The sequence below is a fragment of the Rhipicephalus sanguineus genome, chromosome 5 (genome assembly GCF_013339695.2).
Source record: "Rhipicephalus sanguineus isolate Rsan-2018 chromosome 5, BIME_Rsan_1.4, whole genome shotgun sequence".
Taxonomy (NCBI): Eukaryota; Metazoa; Arthropoda; class Arachnida; order Ixodida; family Ixodidae; genus Rhipicephalus; species Rhipicephalus sanguineus.
In genome coordinates this window covers 152436448-152454014 of record NC_051180.1, presented here as the reverse complement: position 1 = coordinate 152454014, position 17567 = coordinate 152436448, and the positions used below count along the sequence as shown (strand labels likewise).

General features: G+C 44.6%; 1 non-coding gene across 1 annotated transcript; it reads left to right on the top strand.

The window, feature by feature from the left end:
- The first annotated feature begins 5481 nt into the window (after window positions 1-5481).
- Trnat-cgu (transfer RNA threonine (anticodon CGU)) lies at window positions 5482-5553 on the top strand. Its single transcript has one exon. It is a non-coding gene; the product is annotated as a tRNA-Thr (tRNA).
- The last annotated feature ends 12014 nt before the right edge of the window (window positions 5554-17567 follow it).

The window sequence follows — 17567 nt, the reverse complement described above, 5'->3', positions numbered from 1 at the left end:
CTTCACCTCCAACCGTATATCCTGTTAGTATCCCGCGATTCACCCATGGAATCATTCTTGTAAAGCGTGTTTGTATTAACCAGAAATTTTTTTAATAACGCTATTATATTTGAGAAATCGAACTCACACTTTGTTGTCAGTATCTTCTACCCAATCGTGTACATAAATAAATAACGGTAGCTGATTGGGGATTCTTTGCATTGCACTTCAAAGGCCAGAATAATAAACATTTTCGGCACATCAGAATAGTCACCCATATCATGTCAGAAAGCATCATCTACAGTGTCTTTTGAAACCAAAAACAGCTTTCCCTCTTGTAGTACTTTGTCTCTACTCACTGGAAGGGTTTCAGATTTCAGAGTTGATTTTTGGGAGAGTGCACTATGCTTATCTGTCAAGCAATTGAATTGCTTAATTGACATATTTACCTTTGAAATATGATATTTCAAGGATAAATCTCAAGGGGGGGAGGCACTTGGAAGGGGTGTCGAGCCTGAATACAAGGGGGGTAGGACCCCCCTGCATGACCTCTCTATGATTTACGCCACTGCCCTGGTTATGCAACTGGCCTTAACTAAGTGCCTATCCGGCATATTTGTGTCTTCTGTGGCTCATAAATTAAACTGTCTCTCTAATAACATCGGCCATTTTAAAATTTACTAATACAGATGAGCTCAATATGTTATCTGTACTATGAAAGTAAAGGTGAAAATGGTTGTTGCATGCAGTTCAACAAATTAAGTCTTGCGGGAAACATGTCCTGTACTATATATGAATATGAAGACCCCATGAGGACCTTATGTGTGCATAGCAGCATATATTATATCACAAAGATATAAGGACAATACGGCAAAAGTGATATGCGCCTGCAGCTACTTTGGCTTGCACCAACATGCTCCTCATCCTTGCTTCTAGTTCTGCTTGACTCGATTAGAAGCTTCTGGAGTCACGCAGTACAGAATTGCATAGAGAGATGTGGTAATCAAGTAAACAAGTTAATGAGCACAAAAATCCTTTTTGCTCATCTACACTGAGTCTGGAGGAAGGGAACTAGAAAGATAAGGATAGGATCGAAATATTGAGACACTGAAAGAGAGAAATTTAAACAGAGCACATGCCCAAATTCACTGCTGCTCACAGCACGGGCAACAATCTCCAGTGCTGTCAACAGTCACTTATGCCAGCTTGTTGGTTGCAGTAACTGCAACAAACATAGCTTTCGAGATTTAATCATATACATATCCCTTTCAGTGCGGTGAACTGCAACAATCATAGCTTTCGAGATTTAATCATAAACATTTCCCTTTCAGTGCGGTGGACAAGGCCTGGCACCATGCCAAGTGATTATCCCGATTTTTTGGGAGACTCGATCCCGCGAATTCTGACGAATATCCTTCAAATTGTATGGGTACATCCACAAATCTCCCGAAAAACAGCGAGCCTTCGCCCCACCACGAAACGAAAGAATAATAACAATGGATAGCAGCTAGGTCTAAAATAAAACTTTCCGCTCTTGATCGAGGCAACAGCTTTCCAGCTTTCCGTCGATTTAAAAGGAAAGGGGGGGGGGGCGTTACTGGCTCTGTCTTTAATCAAAGTGGTTTTGTTGCCGCATGCACGCGTTTTTTCCTTTTTTTTGTTATTTACGGTTCGGCGTGTTATGTTCAATGTAAGAACACGTACGAACTCACGGAAGCGTTTTTTTTTTTTCGCATCGTGCTGCGCGGGCCGTGCCTACCGCGTAGGCTGCTGTTTTGGGCAGAGTAGGGTGTAAACAACCTATTCTAAGAAAAAAAAACACGAAAGAAAAGGTAGCAGGCCGAGATTCGAACTCGCTACGATGCGGCGCGTACACAAGGTGCTTGACGCCCACGCACTCCGCCACACCGCGCTACACGCATTTCAAGATGTTGAAGTTGACTTCTGTGGTCGTGGCGTCAACATACTATGTGGGCATACGTGTCAGATTACGGCAACCGCGCGTATTATACGATTCAATCACAACAACGCTCTAACTCGATCAACTGCATAACCCTCACTTCGCACACGTCGAGCACCTACAAGTGGGAAGCCGTTAACCGGTACTGCGCTGTGAACAACGCGAGACAGCCTAATCGATCGCGGTGATAGCAAAGCAGGACACACGATACAGGGGCGTAGCCAGAAATTTTTTTCGGGGGGGTTCAACCATACTTCACGTATGTTCGTGCGTGCGTTTGTATGTGTGCGTGTATATATACGCAAGCAAAATTGAAAAATTTCGGGGGGGGGGGGTTTGAACCCCCCAACCCCCCCCCCCTTGGCTACGCCCCTGACACGATACGATACAATTTGCGTCCGATCCGACGTCCAGCGCGCCGTTACGGTCGTACGGCAGCCGGATCCGCGGTTGCTTCGTACTGAAGCACCGGATCGGACGCCTGGCAGGTGATAAAATGGGTAAATTTTTCTCAGTTAATAGTCTTGCGCTAGCTCAACCAACGATCATGCATATCTACGAGCTGTGTATGATTTAATGACCAAAATATCTTTATGTTGTGCCCGGCACATTACGCTCTCGGACTTCAAAAATCGGCGTGTGAAGTGGGACCACCGAAGAGCACCAAACAGCAGTAGGCGCAGAAATGGGCTCATAACGGACCGATGTTATACCGACGAAATTGACTGTTTAGCCGACGTCGGCAATATCGTTCGAACGACGGGCCAATAATTCCGGCTTAATTGCATGGCTCAGCCCATATTGGCTGCTGCTTGTATAACTCGGCCCAATGTGTCCGTTCCATTAGACTGGCACAGCCGATATCGGCGGCACGTTCTGAATGCTGGCCCAATGTGTCCGTTCTATTAGACTGGCACAGCCATTATTGGCGGCACGTTGTCAATGCTGGTCCAACATCGGCGTTCCATTAGAATGGCACAGCCAATATTGGCGGCACATTGTCAATTATGGGCCGTTCTTGGGCCAGGAACTGCCAGTCTATCGCCGATATCGGCCCTTCGTTCTGTGCTGCCTGGGATTTAATCTCTTTTTTTTTTAATGGAAGAAACGCCATAAGCTCAGACGAACTTTCTGCGCCTTGCGGCAGAGTAACCTTAATCTTCCCATTATTTGTTTTGCATCCTTCTTTCGACTTGCACGCCACTAGGCGTCTAAACATTTTCACTGACCACTCTCGTGTTCATGTTCACCTTCCCCGTGCTTTCCCTAATACACAGCGCTTCGTGTACTCTATGCCCAAACATACATCTGGGTAGATATCTCCACATTCACGTAAAACATACTCAATCGCTTCCTTAGCTTCCTTACAGCGTGTACATTTTCTTTATTCTTTAGTGAATCTTGCTCTATAACTTCTTATTTCGCATTACCCTTTCAGTAGTTACTCAGAGCGTTTTTTTTTGTATATATTGCATATCAGTCAGCGCCACCGGGTATAGGGCTAATTAAATTATTTCATCGATTGTTTTATTAATTGAGCGAATGCATATTACTCTTCGACAATCTGCTTCTTCCGTTTCTTGTATAGTTTCATCGCACGTGCGTGATTTGCAAAAAAGCAAGGATTTCAGTCAGCTTTAAAGAGGGCGCCGTGTAAAAGTGCCGACTGCGAAATCCGAAAAGGTAAAATCGTTTTATGAAGTTACGAACTTTATGTGCTATTTATAGGATATATCGAAACCGTTGTCTGTTAGCTTAATCTCACGTAATTATGAAAGTCCGTGCATTTTTTAAGGCGAATGTACTTCAGTTCTTTTCTTCGATGTATACCTGAGTAAAACTTTTCATCTGAAACGGCGCAGATTTATCGCTACACATAGAGGTTGCAGATCAATATATCGCACGCGCTCGCAAATATCAAAACAAGAATGAAAGTCGTTGCGACATGTAGTCACTAAAGCTGCGATGACCTGACCCTGTTGCTAATGGCAGCTCCGTGTCAGCACTGCGGCTTTCTCACATTCGGCGTCGTTGGGCCATGCCCCAGGGCGATTCGGCTCCCAGCCGTGGCGGCGTGCATGGCTCAATTAGTGGCTGCAAAGCAATTACCGCGCTAACGTGTGCTCACGCTCGTAAACCTTTCCTCAACCTTTCTTCCCACCCTATGCTTTAATCCTGGCAACCTGAAACTTTCGACGACCAAAATAAATAGCCAGGATCAAAACGCTTGCAGTTTCTGATCGGCGGCGAAGGCAAGGGGACGCTCCGCTGAAGCGTGGTTGTGGCCGCATGAACCTTTGGCCAATATTTTTTTTCACGCTCATTCTCTGCTGTAACCTGAAAGATTTAATTAGTGTATTCTAAAGAGACGTTGAATATGCGTTTGCGTTACACTTAAAATATCGCTGTAATCAGAATCATACCGTGGTGATGGCACGTAAACCCACGGAAAAATATCGTAGTAAAGTTGCCGGGATGCACAAGGTAGTTTCATCAATACTACTTCTTGGGCGAGTTGGTTCATATTGTAGATTAAGGGGGTAACAGCGCGAACACACCCACAAGAGAGACGACACGGACACGAAAGCGCTGACTGGCAACTGCTTTTAGTGGCAGACTGATACACCTTATATACGCCAAAGTGAAGCATGAAAAAGAAAAAGAAATAGAGGGATGGAGAACAAACATTAACAACGCGCAGCGTCAACAACGCTAAACAGCCAACCAAAGAAAACCGCAGGAAAACGTGACCTAAGACGCGACAGCCACATCTAGAAGATAAAACTCACAGCCAAGGAGCGCAAGAGATGGGGCGCTAACACACTTGTTATCAAGTTTCTTAATGTGATAGGGTTCTAAACTGACACGTGCAGTCTTGTCTTCGCTCCTACCAAGAATCATGGTCCCTTCAAATCGGGCCACGCATCCTGTGCATTTAATGACATGCCCAGCTAAATGTGAGTACTTATCATCTAGCTTTTTCAATTTTTGTGCGTGTTCCCCCAAACGGTCGTTGACACAGCGCCCAGTTTCGCCAACGTAGAACATCCCACATGACATGGGAATGCAATAGACCCCTCATGTGGAACACTTGACGAACGGCGTTTGGTGGTTCTTCTGGAAACCACGTTTGCTAGTGTTGCAAATACGTGGGAACAGCTTTCCCAGCTTATTGGGGGCAGAGAAACAAATTGGACCCGTCTGTTTCAGCACTGGTTTGCGTCTTGTGTGTTTAAAAGCTGATCCTGAATGGCTCGCGATGTTCTCATTAATATTGTTTCTAACAAAGATAAACGAGCCCTTAGAAAATCATCTCCTTTCCTTCATTCATAGCGAGGGTCTCGTCCTGGCAGACTTAATGCCTTCAGGTAGTATGCGAGGGATTATTGGTCAGCTGCCAGCTCGTAAAAGATCACGTGCTACGTGACACCAGGCAAAAAAAGAGTGTTCCACACTCACCGCCATGGCTGCGATTGGCGCTGACTAACACTCCTACGTTTAAATCAACATATATACCCCAAAAAGTGGACGGGAGGATGACCGCCGCCGTAGCTCAGTGGTAGAGCATCGGACGCGTTATCCGAAGGTCGCAGGTTCGGTCCCTGCCGGCGGCAAGTCATCTTTTCGTCCACTTTACCTTCTTCACATTTATGTTCTAAATACTACAGATAACACCCCCTATACTTTCTGTGGCGTTATTGTCTGTTAGTTCTCATTAATATTGTGTCTAACAAAGATAAACGAGCCCTTAGAAAATCATCTCCTTTCCTTCATTCATAGCGAGGGTCTCGTCCTGGCAGACTTTTAATGCCTTCAGGTAGTATGCGAGGGATTATTGGTCAGCTGCAGCTCGTAAAAAGATCACGTGCTACGTGACGCCACCAGGCAAAAAAAGAGTGTTCCACACTCACCGCCATGGCTGCGATTGGCGCTGACTAACACTCCTACGTTTAAATCAACATATATACCCCAAAAAGTGGACGAAGGGATGACCGCCGCCGTAGCTCAGTGGTAGAGCATCAGACGCGTTATTCGAAGGTCGCAGGTTTGGTCCCTGCCGGCGGCAAGTCATCTTTTCGTCCACTTTACTTTCTTCACATTTATGTTCTAAATACTACAGATAACACCCCCTATACTTTCCGTGGCGTTATTGTCTGTTAGTTCTCATTAATATTGTGTCTAACAAAGATAAACGAGCCCTTGGAAAGTCATGCCCTTTTCTTGCTAAGGTTGACAAGACTCTAGAACAGGTTTTTAATGGAGGGCCGGTTTTAAGAATTTTGAGGTATATTGACGATTTATTAGTGGTTGTAAAGAAACAGCCAGCCTTCACCTACCCCGCTACAGTAAGTGAAGTTTTATCCGTTTTTAGTGCACAAGGACTTGGGTTCCGTTTTGCCCATGAACTCCCGGAACGTTCGGTTTTACAGTTTTTACACCTTTAAGTAAAGTTCTGCGATGGACACGCTTGCTGGGGCTACCACCCGAGGGATAAGAAGGGATTGCTGCCCTTTGGTTCGGCACATTCTAAGACGATTTAGAGAGCTACAGCGTTGATGTATCGGCTCTCAAAAAATCGTGCCCGCATCAAATGATGCCTAGTTTCGACAATAAGGTACGCCGTCGTTTGGCTGCAGGGTTCCCCAACTCGGTCTTGACTGCTGTTTCTGAGACCATCCTTGAAACGTTGGAACGTGGAACGGGACGTACAACGGCTGATGACCACCGGAAGGCCCTTAGGCCTGAGGTTGTACCATATATTCACAAGCTTTCCCACAATATAAAGAAGGTGGCAAGTAGGCACGGGGTCTCAATTTGTTTCTCTGCCCCCATTAGGCTGAGGAAGCTGTGCCCACGTATTTGCAACGCCAGCAAACGTGGTTGCCAGAAGAACCACCAAACGCCGTTCGTCAAGTGTTCCACTGGAGTGGTCTATTGCATTCCCATGTCATTTGGGATGTTCTACTTTGGCGAAACTGGGCGCTGTGTCAACGACCGTTTTGGGGGAACACGCACAAAATTAAAAAGCTAGATGATTAATGCGCACATTTAGTTGCGCATGTCATTAAATGCACAGGATGTGGGGTCCGATTTGAAGGGACCATGATTCTTGGTAGGAGCGAAGACAAGACGGCACGTGTCAGTTTAGAAGCCTATCATATTAAGAAACTTGATAACAAGTGCGTTAGCGCCCCATCTCTTGCCCTCCTTGACTGTGAGTTTTATCTTCTAGATGCGGCTGTCGGGTTTTAGGTCAGGTTTTCCTGCAGTTTTCTTTGGTTGGCTGTTTTGCGTTATTGGCGCTGCGCGTTGTTAATCTTTCTAATCCATCCCTCTATTTCTTTTTCTTTTACATGCTTCACTGGCGTATATAAGGTGTGTCAGTCTGCCATTAAAACCATTTGTCAGTCAGCGCTTTTGTGTCCGTGTCGTCTCTCTTGTGGGTGTGTTCGCGCTGTTACCCCCTTAATCTACAAGGTAGTTTGCTGCCCAACTTCTTAGCACCAAATTACGGACCCAGACTTACAATATTCGCAGCGAAATGAAGTCATAATTGTGTTCCTGAAGCTGTGCTAGCATTTTTCTCGCCACCTTCCTGGCATCGACCTTCAGCGGCGTCATGTCACGTGGACACTCAAGCCCTTATAAAATGCTTTGCCCCAACGTTGTTCACCAGTGGGCCATGCAGCAGCAAACCGGACGGAATGCTCAGCAACCCTTTCTGCTTTGTAATACAGGTTGGTGATTACTTATCAGCTTACTCCTACCGTAGTGACGACCGGTTCTTATTGCTGCTGCCCTGCTCACATTTTTTTAAAGATATTTTTGTGCGCCTTCCTTCCGTTGTCACAAGCTTGTTGGTATGTGGTGATATCGAGTCGAATCGAGGTCCCTCTGAAAAGGATCTGCTTACGCAGCTATTACCCGGCCAAAATAAAATTAGTGCTACCGTAGAAAATATTGAAGCCCATCAAAAGAAATTAGAGAGCAAGATTACTACCCTAACTGAAAGGATCAATGTGATTGAACAGCAGCTTTCAAGCCTCAAGAAATTAACAACTCAAGTACATGGAGAAGGTTATTTCACATCAGGCTGCTGCATTAGCCTCAGCCATTGAAAAAATAGATGACCTGGAGAACAGAAGTCGTAGAAATAACTTAATAATTTATGGCTTAGATGAGACCTTGGTAGAATCCACTGAAGAGCTAGAAAAGAAAGTCGTAGAGGGTGTCTTCCTGGAAAAACTGCCAGTACCAATTCCCGCTATAGAAAGAATTCATAGGCTCGGCTTTAAAGGTGAAAAAACTCGCCCTGTAACCCTTAAATCCTTGAATTATTGTGAAACGTAAATCATTCTTAGAAAATCCTATAAGCTAAAAGGGACATCCCTCTCTCTTGCTCAGGATTTCTCGAAGCGTGTGCGTGAGGTGCGAAATGTCTCTGGGAAAGTGCATCAGAAGACAGAGCAAGGGGTGCCAAAGTTAAACTCGTTGATGACAAACTTTGTGTCGATGGTACTCTTTACACATGGAATGACGAAAGAAAACAACGCTGTCAAATAAATAAAGCACCTAGCAAATGATCGGAATCGCGCCCTTGCCAATCCATGCGAATTTTAAACATGAATTGCAGAAGTATAGTAAACAAAAGTACCGAGCTGGAAGGTATTATACTTGTTCATGATCCCAGCATTCTTCTATTAACCGAAACATGACTAAATGATTCGATCTTAGATACTGAATTTGTACCAGCTGGTTTCAGTGTGTTTAGGAAGGATCGAGGAGCAAGAGGAGGAGGAGTTGGCAGCCTCTTCAAAAATTCCTTGAACATTATTAGAATGCCTGATGTACGTAACGTCGAAGCTCTCTTCTGCAAAATCTACCACGGAAACGCTAAGTACGTTATCGGCGTTTTTTACAGGCCACCCTCCTCGGAACCCTTTGATCTCGTTGAATTACAAAGATATATGACCATTCACGTAAAACAAGAAGATCGAGTTATTTTAGGCGGTGACTTTAACGCACCAAACATTGATTGGAACTTGTTGACTGTCAAGAAGCAAAATGACAAAGTAGGTTAAGCGATTATAGACTTGGTATTTGCTTTCGATTTATTACAAATTGTTGACGACTTCACTAGAATACAAGGCCAAACTAAATCTATACTTCACTTGTTTTTCGTTCGTGGCTTTCCTACATCTCGTGTTACATGCGAAATTCATCCTGGCATCTCCGATCATGAAATGGTATTACTAACACTCACTGCTGTATCTAATAACGCACATCGAACAATTCGTCATTTTCCAAACATATCCAGGGCAGACGATGTTTCTATATTAGATATGTTGTCTTTTCATTTTGACACGTTTGCAAGCAGTGATGCTAGCGTAAACATTCTCTGGGACCGCTTAAAAAGTATTATCATTGAATGCATGGACCGTTTTGTGCCAGGCATTGCCAAGAAACCAAAACATAAAAACCCCTGGATTACACGGCCTACCCTGCACCTCAAAAGAAAGCTTAAAGATTAAAGAAGAAGGGATCTCCAACAGAATCTGAAAGACAAGAAATATCTCTTTTAACTGTTAAACTACTGGGTGAAGTTTCGAAGGATAAGCAAAACTACCACAGTGTACAACTACCGCACTTCATCACGACGTCCCCAGAAAAATTCCGGAGATTGATTTCCCCTTCATCACGTTCTTCCACGGCTTTTGAAATTGAAGGCTCCATTACTCACGACAGCTCCAAGATGGCGAACTCGTTCACAAGCATTTTCAATCTGTTTTCACCGAAGACAACAAGTTACTCCCTGACTTCAGTCTTTCTCTTCCGCCAATTCCAGACGTCGTCATTAGCGAACGGGAATACTCAACATGCTCTTAAAAATAGACATAAAGAAATCCTGTGGTCCTGACGACATCCCAAATGAATTTTTAAAGCGGTATGCGGAGTGGATGGCAAAGTACCTTCACGTATTGTTTTCGGAAACCCTTAGAGGAGGGCGAGGTTCCTAAAGATTGGAAAATAACGAACATTATACCACTACACAAAAGTGGGAACAAAAGCTCCGTTAAAATTACCGTCCATATCATTAATCTCAACGTCTTGCAAGCTGATGGAACATATAATAGACAAACACATTTCAGAATTTCTCGTGGAACAAAACTTCTTCACCAAAGGACAACATGGCTTTCGCAGGGGCTTTTCTACACAAACTCAATTAGTAGAAACTATACATGATTTGCAGTATCTATTAACAACGGCAATCAAACTGACGCTATCTTTCTAGACTTTCGTAAAGCCTTCGACATGGTTTCTCATAACAAACTACTGTATAAATTAAATTCAGTACTTCAAAACCCTAAACTATTATCTTGGATTTCATCATATATAACTGGTCGGCAACAAATTGTTTCTTTTAACCCACATTGTTCAGGTAGAGTTTCCGTGTCTTCTGGTGTCCCGCAGGGTTCAGTCCTTGGACCACTTTTCTTCCTCATTTTTATAAATGACATAGTTGATGGCATCCCGGTAAAAATTAAACTTTACGCCGATGACTGCATTCTGTACCGTGAGATTAAAACCCCGATTGACCAACTGCTTCTAAATCAAGCTTTTGAAAAGGTTGTGTCATGGTGCGAGAGTTGGCAGATGTGTCTTAATCTTGAAAAAACAGTAGCAATGAAAATTACTCACAAGAAAACGTCTCTAACTTATTATTACGGCTACAACAACAATTACCTTACCGAGGTAACCGAATACAAATACTTAGGACTTTTGCTAACGAGTGATCTCCGGTGGAATAAACACATCGACCAAGTCATAGCTCACGCACAACGTAAACAATTTTTTCTTCGCAGAGCACTGAAACTATCCACCCCCACTGTGCGTCTTTTTGCATATAAATCTGTTATTCTGCCCAGGTTAGACTATGCTGCCGCTATCTGGGACCCATATACTAAAACGAATATTGATAAATTAGAAATGATTCAAAAAAGAGCAGTTTGCTTTATATATAATCGTTACGACCATACTTCAGTAAGTGACCTGTTAATCAGAGCTGGTCTGCAGCCTCTCTCCACTAGAAACCGTCCTTCACGTTTGAAGTTTCTCTACCAAATATTAATGGGGAATGTTAAGGTCGCCGCATTTCCGTTACGCCACTCACCTCAAGATACAGCACAATACAACGGCATGATAGAACGCTAACGCCGCATCACACACGAAATAACTCATATAAATACTCTTCTTTTCCAAGGACGGTGAATGACTGGAATTTACTAACAAATGAACAAGTGTATCAGCCTTCGTTGCAAAGTTTTACTTCAAGTTTGTGAACCTGCTTTCATGTGTATTTAGTTCGACGATACATTTTAATATTCAAGCGCCTATGTGTGTATTTTGCCTTGTGATTTACTTATTATTTTATTTTACTTACATTTCCTATTTTGTTGCTATGTGTATGTAATTAAATTGAGAATTGCTATGTATTATACTTTATATGCATGTGAACGTATATGTACAGATGTGTAACTGCGTTTCCTTTCTTATCAACCCATTTTCTGTTTTCGGTCGCGCGAAATATGTGACCCGGTTGCACCTACCACCTGTTTCATGAATCTCGTCGTACCATATCATGTATTGTTCAACTTCCCACCTACGAAAATCCCAAACAGGGATTGTAGTATTTACAAAAAAATTTAAAAAAAAGTCAAACAATATTTCTGACGGTTGTAGAGACACAAAGTAAGGATGTATTGAAAGAGTAGGAAAATGTGACTCATACTGGCTGGCTGACGTTTCTATTGGGGGACTTGTCTTTATGAAATGTGCCTTGTAATGATTGTAGTGTGAGTTCTAAGCGGGTTACCTTTGGCACTTATGCCCCGTGGTGTTGCTAGTGGTAAGCGCTAGCTGGAAAAAATAAAATGTAAAGGAGATGACTCTGTAAAGGCATTGTCTCATGAGAACACTCTCGGTTTGCACATTGCGTCGCTGTTGTGTGTTTTCTTGATGATGCCTAAAGTCTTAAGAGTCTTCAGCTGAATAACGTGAAACGTCACCATACAACGCTGTTCCAACGTTCCCAATGCTGTAGCAGCGCCGAAACCGGGGACGAAAGTCAAGTGTACATGCTCAAGCATGTACACTTGAGTTTCCTATGCGAAATCAACAGAGCTCATTGCACTGTGAAGCTGAAGGATACTCCACTTCACCGCACTCCCGGTGTGATGTGCCCTTGCGGTAGTCGGTCTCTATGTGGGTTCCGAGGCGGTGTAAGAGACATCGAAACACATTGGAGACCAGGCAGGGAGTGCCTGCCCTTTTTCCTTATTCTTCGAAGTGGCCAGAGAGAGCGCGATCTCAGCGTCTTCTTCCTTTTCTTCGCGCCAAGGTGCAAGACACGCACAGGGCGTCGTCTCCTGTCGCTCGTGACACCCGGTTACCTAATAAAGTGCCGGTGACACACGGCCACGACTTGCCTCATTACTTTCAGCGCAGAACCTGAAATATTATTTTCACAACAACGCCTTCGTGGCGTTTTAATGTGCGCTGGCCGCCAAACCTACCAGGTGCGCGCTTCGTCAGCCTACGAGGAGCGCACTTCGAGGAGAGGGCTACGCGTCAGCCAGACGACTCCGATAGATGACCACTTGATATATCCTTGCCGCGAATAGTGCAACGGCAATGTATATCGTTTTAAGGTGGGTCGGCGTCGGAACGACGGAAGCGTATGTGCAACTGTGACCTCTTTCCCCGCTTTCCACATACTATGAAAGCTGAGAAGCCTGTATAGATTGTACAGGCTTTCGTGACGTTCTGCACGTTAGAAGATCGAAAGGATATAGTGCTGGGCCAGTTAGTATGTCGCGATGTGCTCAGTAGCGCAAAACACTTGCCGGCGTGGGCATAAAAGACGACAATACCGGGTCGTGTATAGTCTTTTCTGTCGATTACTGTATGTCTCTTGAACTACAGTGCACGTGAACCATAATCTAATTAGATACGGTGTTCTCACATGCCTATAGCTCCCAGTGAAATTATGTATCCTAACAATTTATACGGATGTTATAAATACTAAAATGTATTATAGTTTTGAAAACATCTCTGCATGTAATAAAAGTGAAGCGATCAAACAAAAAGCTTGTTTCAGAATTGTAATACTATCGGGTTTCTGCGCTAGGGCCGAGGATCATTCTGGTCATGCAGCCCGTAATCCAAGTGGTCAACTTTGAGAAATTTTCGAACACAACAGCAACACCACGCAACCTCGGCCAGGAAAGTTCTGGTTCACTGAGAATGCTATGCCTCAAAGGTCGGTAAGGTGTACCGCGTTGGTTGTTTATATTCTTATATTTTCGGGCTATTCGGGCTGGGAAAACTCAGTTTCGCGAACAATGTTCTGGGTATTTCGCCGGTCGAGTTGTTTTGGAGCGCTATTTCGTCACTGCTCTCGGAACGAGCCACGCTGAACATCCCGTCCAATGTGGTAGTGCATTTTTCAAAGTGATCGCATGTAGCAATGCTCGTCCCACTAACGTGAAATAAAGCCACATTTAGTGCACAGAGGGTTCAACGTGCTCTACGACAGCCTTTCAGCTTGTAAACATTGGAAAGAAAGTGTAACTGGCGAGTTCATGTTGTGTACACGAAAGGTTTCATCGTGAGCGAGGACATTGTTCCGAATGTAACTGAAGACATCGATACTAAAGTTGTGCGGTATTGTTCTGCAATGTATCATATTCCTGATACCCACGTCGTGTTTTAGAACTTTACCCACATTTTCTTGATTCTTCCATTTGCATATCTCTGCCGTAAAGTCTCGCAGAGACAGCACATTTGGAACATTTACGACGTCGTAATTTCTGCCCTGCATACAAGCGCCTGAAGCCGCTGCAGGGATGGTGACGTGTGGACGATTCAGACGGCGCGAGAAGCAATGTTGGCGAACTTTGCCTACTAGAGCATCTCTGGGACTGTGAAGCGTGCAGTTGTCCCAAGGTGAAGGACGCCTTACGTAAAAAAATTCGGCAGTTCCCACATATCGTGGGAGTCGATGTTTTGCGAAGCATGCGGCAGGAGGGGGACTGTGGCGGAATCTTCTTACTGAGCAAAACGTTACAAAGTGACGCTAAGGATTTGTATAGATTTTATACGCACACATAAATGTTGAAGAGCCGCATATGTGTTATATAACCAGTTGTTTACAGTTGGGTAATGCTGCAAAAGGCATTGTGGGTATTACCAACACCAGAAGTGCTAAGCAGATATGTAGTGCTTACACTTGTCCGTTATGATGGAGAACGCACGTACGTTTCACGAACCCGTCTGCACGTTTGGAAGAGGTTCTTGACTGTTCTTGAACAAGGTCGTCACCGTGGTCAGTGAGCACCAGCAACTGGTAATGACTTGTTATCGGATCCGGTCGTGATCGCGGTGACGAGGGGTCCATGTGTAGTGAAGTATGAGGTATACGCCTAGTGCGCGCCGGCGGAAGCGCCACAGGCGGCGAACTCAATCATTGCTCTCGGGAAAGCAAGCAGACGGCCGCCGTGGTTTCCTACGTCGTTGTACGTGTGTTTCCGCGTTGTTCACGTTTCCGTAGTGAAATAAGCAACGTTCGTCGTATCTGTGGTGGCCGAACCTTCAAGGGATGTCGAATAACAATTGCTGTGGAGTGGAGTGCTCAAACACCTACAAAAAACGCCAGGCCCGCGCTGAAACCGCAGCACAGTCACAGCGAAAGCTGGAAGAGCGGCGTTTCTAAAGCACCGTTGTATGCTCTCTTGGGGCTACCAATACAAGTACACTAGCAAGGTACCCACTGCGCCATAAATCACAATTTTTGTGAAGTTCGGAAGCACCTACTAAGCCATTATCCGTCATTCTACGGAGAAGCGAGGCACCAGCTACACGTCTGTAAGCATTATGTGCACTTTGTTGACGCGACGACTGATGACGATGAAGAATTATGGCTCAACCCTTTGTAATGGGTTGGAAGCTTTAAACGGCCCACCAGTTATGTAGTTTGCATTAGGTGACGCCCGGTGATGTCCCTCTCCCGCCATGCTGTATAACATACGTTGACGTGGGAGATAGAGGTGGGAGGGGGGGGGGGGGGAAGCGAAGAACTTTATGAGACCCCCGTGGAAATGGATCATGCGCTTATGGGCTTCCTTGGCAATTAATACAAGTGCACTTGCAAGGAACCCACTATGCTATAAATTAGGGGTGTGCGAATATTCGAAATTTCGAATATTTTTCGAATAGTGTTTGCTATTCGATTCGATTCGCACTGAAATTTTACTATTCGAACTATTCGAACTTCCCAAAGACAAATGCAGTCAAAGTCCGGTTTGAAAGTGACCCCTTCAGATTTTCAATATGCTTCACCTCATTACACACTCGTATTGCGGCAAAGCTGCCTTTCAAGCTCCGTTACGGTCGAACTTAGCCAAGAGACAAAGTCCGGTTGAAAATGGTCCCTAGATTTTCAATATGCTTCACCTCATCACACTCCAATATTGCGGCAAAGCTGCCTTTCAAGCTCGGTTACGGTCGAACTTAGGCAAGAGACAGTCAACGTCTGATTGGAAGTGGTCCCTAGATTTTTAATATGCTTCACCTACTCACACCCTCGTATTGCGGCAAAGCTACCTTTCAAGGTCCGTTACGGTCGAACTTGGCCAAGAGACAGTCAACGTCCGTTTGAAAGTGGTCCCTAGATGTTCAATATGCTTCACCTCATTACACCCCCGTATTGCGGCAAAGCTGCCTTTTCAAGCTCTGCTACGGTCGCAAATGTATTAACTCAAGAAAACGCTGGTTCCAATATGGAGATGAAAGATGTGGCAGAGTTGGGGGCTCAATTAATGCTGTTTTGGACCTGAAATTTGGGCAGGAAGTCTGAAAAATCGGACGCCGAAGCTTTTTAGCATCTAAAATTTCAGATGTTCTTATATATCGACGTCTACGAGGCAGCTTTGGAACTCCGGACTTGAAGGGAGCACACCCTTGACCGCCACATCAGTTGGCCTTCCACAGCAGTTGAAAGAGGAGGAGTGGCTGAGGAAATGGCATATCTGCCTATCACGTGTAAAGTGTTGTCGGCAACATTTTGGTTGCACCAAATCATGTACATAAATACAATTCGGCTTCTACATTGCCTCACTCTTTATAAGAAAGACAACTATGAAATATGACCCACCAGCGCTTCATCAAGCTAGCGAAAATAAACACTTTCACGTTGCGATCTCACCAGAACATACTTAGGGATTCTCTGCAACTTTTTCTGTAATTTCACTTCGAATTATTCGAAAAATGTTTGAGAAATATTCGAAGATTATTCGAAATTATTCGATTCGATTCGCACTCAATCTTTATTATTCGAATTCGCTTCGCACCCAAAATTTTGCTATTCGCACAGCTCTACTATAAATCATTGTAATTTTGAGAAGTAGGAAAGCAGGCATTATGCCATTTTTCGTCATTCTACGTAGAGCCATGGTACCTGCTAAGCGCATGCAAGGCATTATGCGCACTTTGTTGATGCTGTGCCTGATGACGATGAAGAATTATGGCAGATTCCTTTGTAATGGGTTGGAAGCATTCAACAACCTTCTCGTTACACAATTCGCATTGTGTGACGCCTGATTACAGAATTCGCGTTGTGCGACGCTTGGTGTTTATTTTAATCTTCTACCACGCTATATTGCATATGTTAATGTGGTTCCTTGCTGACATGAAGCTTGTATAGTACCTTTTTGCAAATCAGTTTCAAGCACCAGCATTGGCAATAAAGAAAAAGAAGCCAGCATGGCTCAGAGGTTGAATACTGGGCTCCCACGCAGAGGGCCCAGGTTCGAACCTCGTTCCATCTTGGAATTTTTTTCTTATTTCGTTTTTTTTTCCTATTCCCGAGCGATAGTGGTTACGGACACCGGCGGCGGCGGCGGCGGCTGCGGCGGCGGCGGACAACTACGGCGCCAAAAACGGCCGGTGAAATGATCTCATAAAAGCTTTCGCTGTAAAACGCGCCCGGAACACGGTTTTACTGACTTACCGCAAGATCTCCTGAGCAAGAGTGACGGAAGCAATGGATCGCCGCTGTTGGTTGGCAAAGACGAGCCGCTTCGTCATTGTGCGGGTTAACACGTCGCTTCTTGTTCTAATGATTTCGTTCTGCCATAACGGAGCTCGCTGGATGCACTCGATCATGTTGACACTAAAGTTATCAGCCTGAGCAAGCGTTGGTTCGGTTCGACCGCCGTGCAGGGCACTTCGTTCAAATGTTCTATATTTCAGAAGTGTTGTAGTTCGGGCGAGTTGGTCATCCATGAACTTAGCTTGTACTAGCGCGGTACATGTACCGCGCTATTACAAGCTAAGGTCTATATTTATTATTTACAGAAACAGAAATGCAGTAATGGTTGACTTCAGAAAGAATCAAGAAGTGATTGAGACGTCACCTTGGTAAACAAAACAAAGCGGATGTTCACCACGAGCTGCACCTCATAGCTGGATCTTGTTACGCTGGTCTGCGCGACGCACCTTTGATATTCACCGGCATGACGATTCACTCCACGCGGACGTTCGTTCTCCTCCGCAGTCGGTCATCACATGT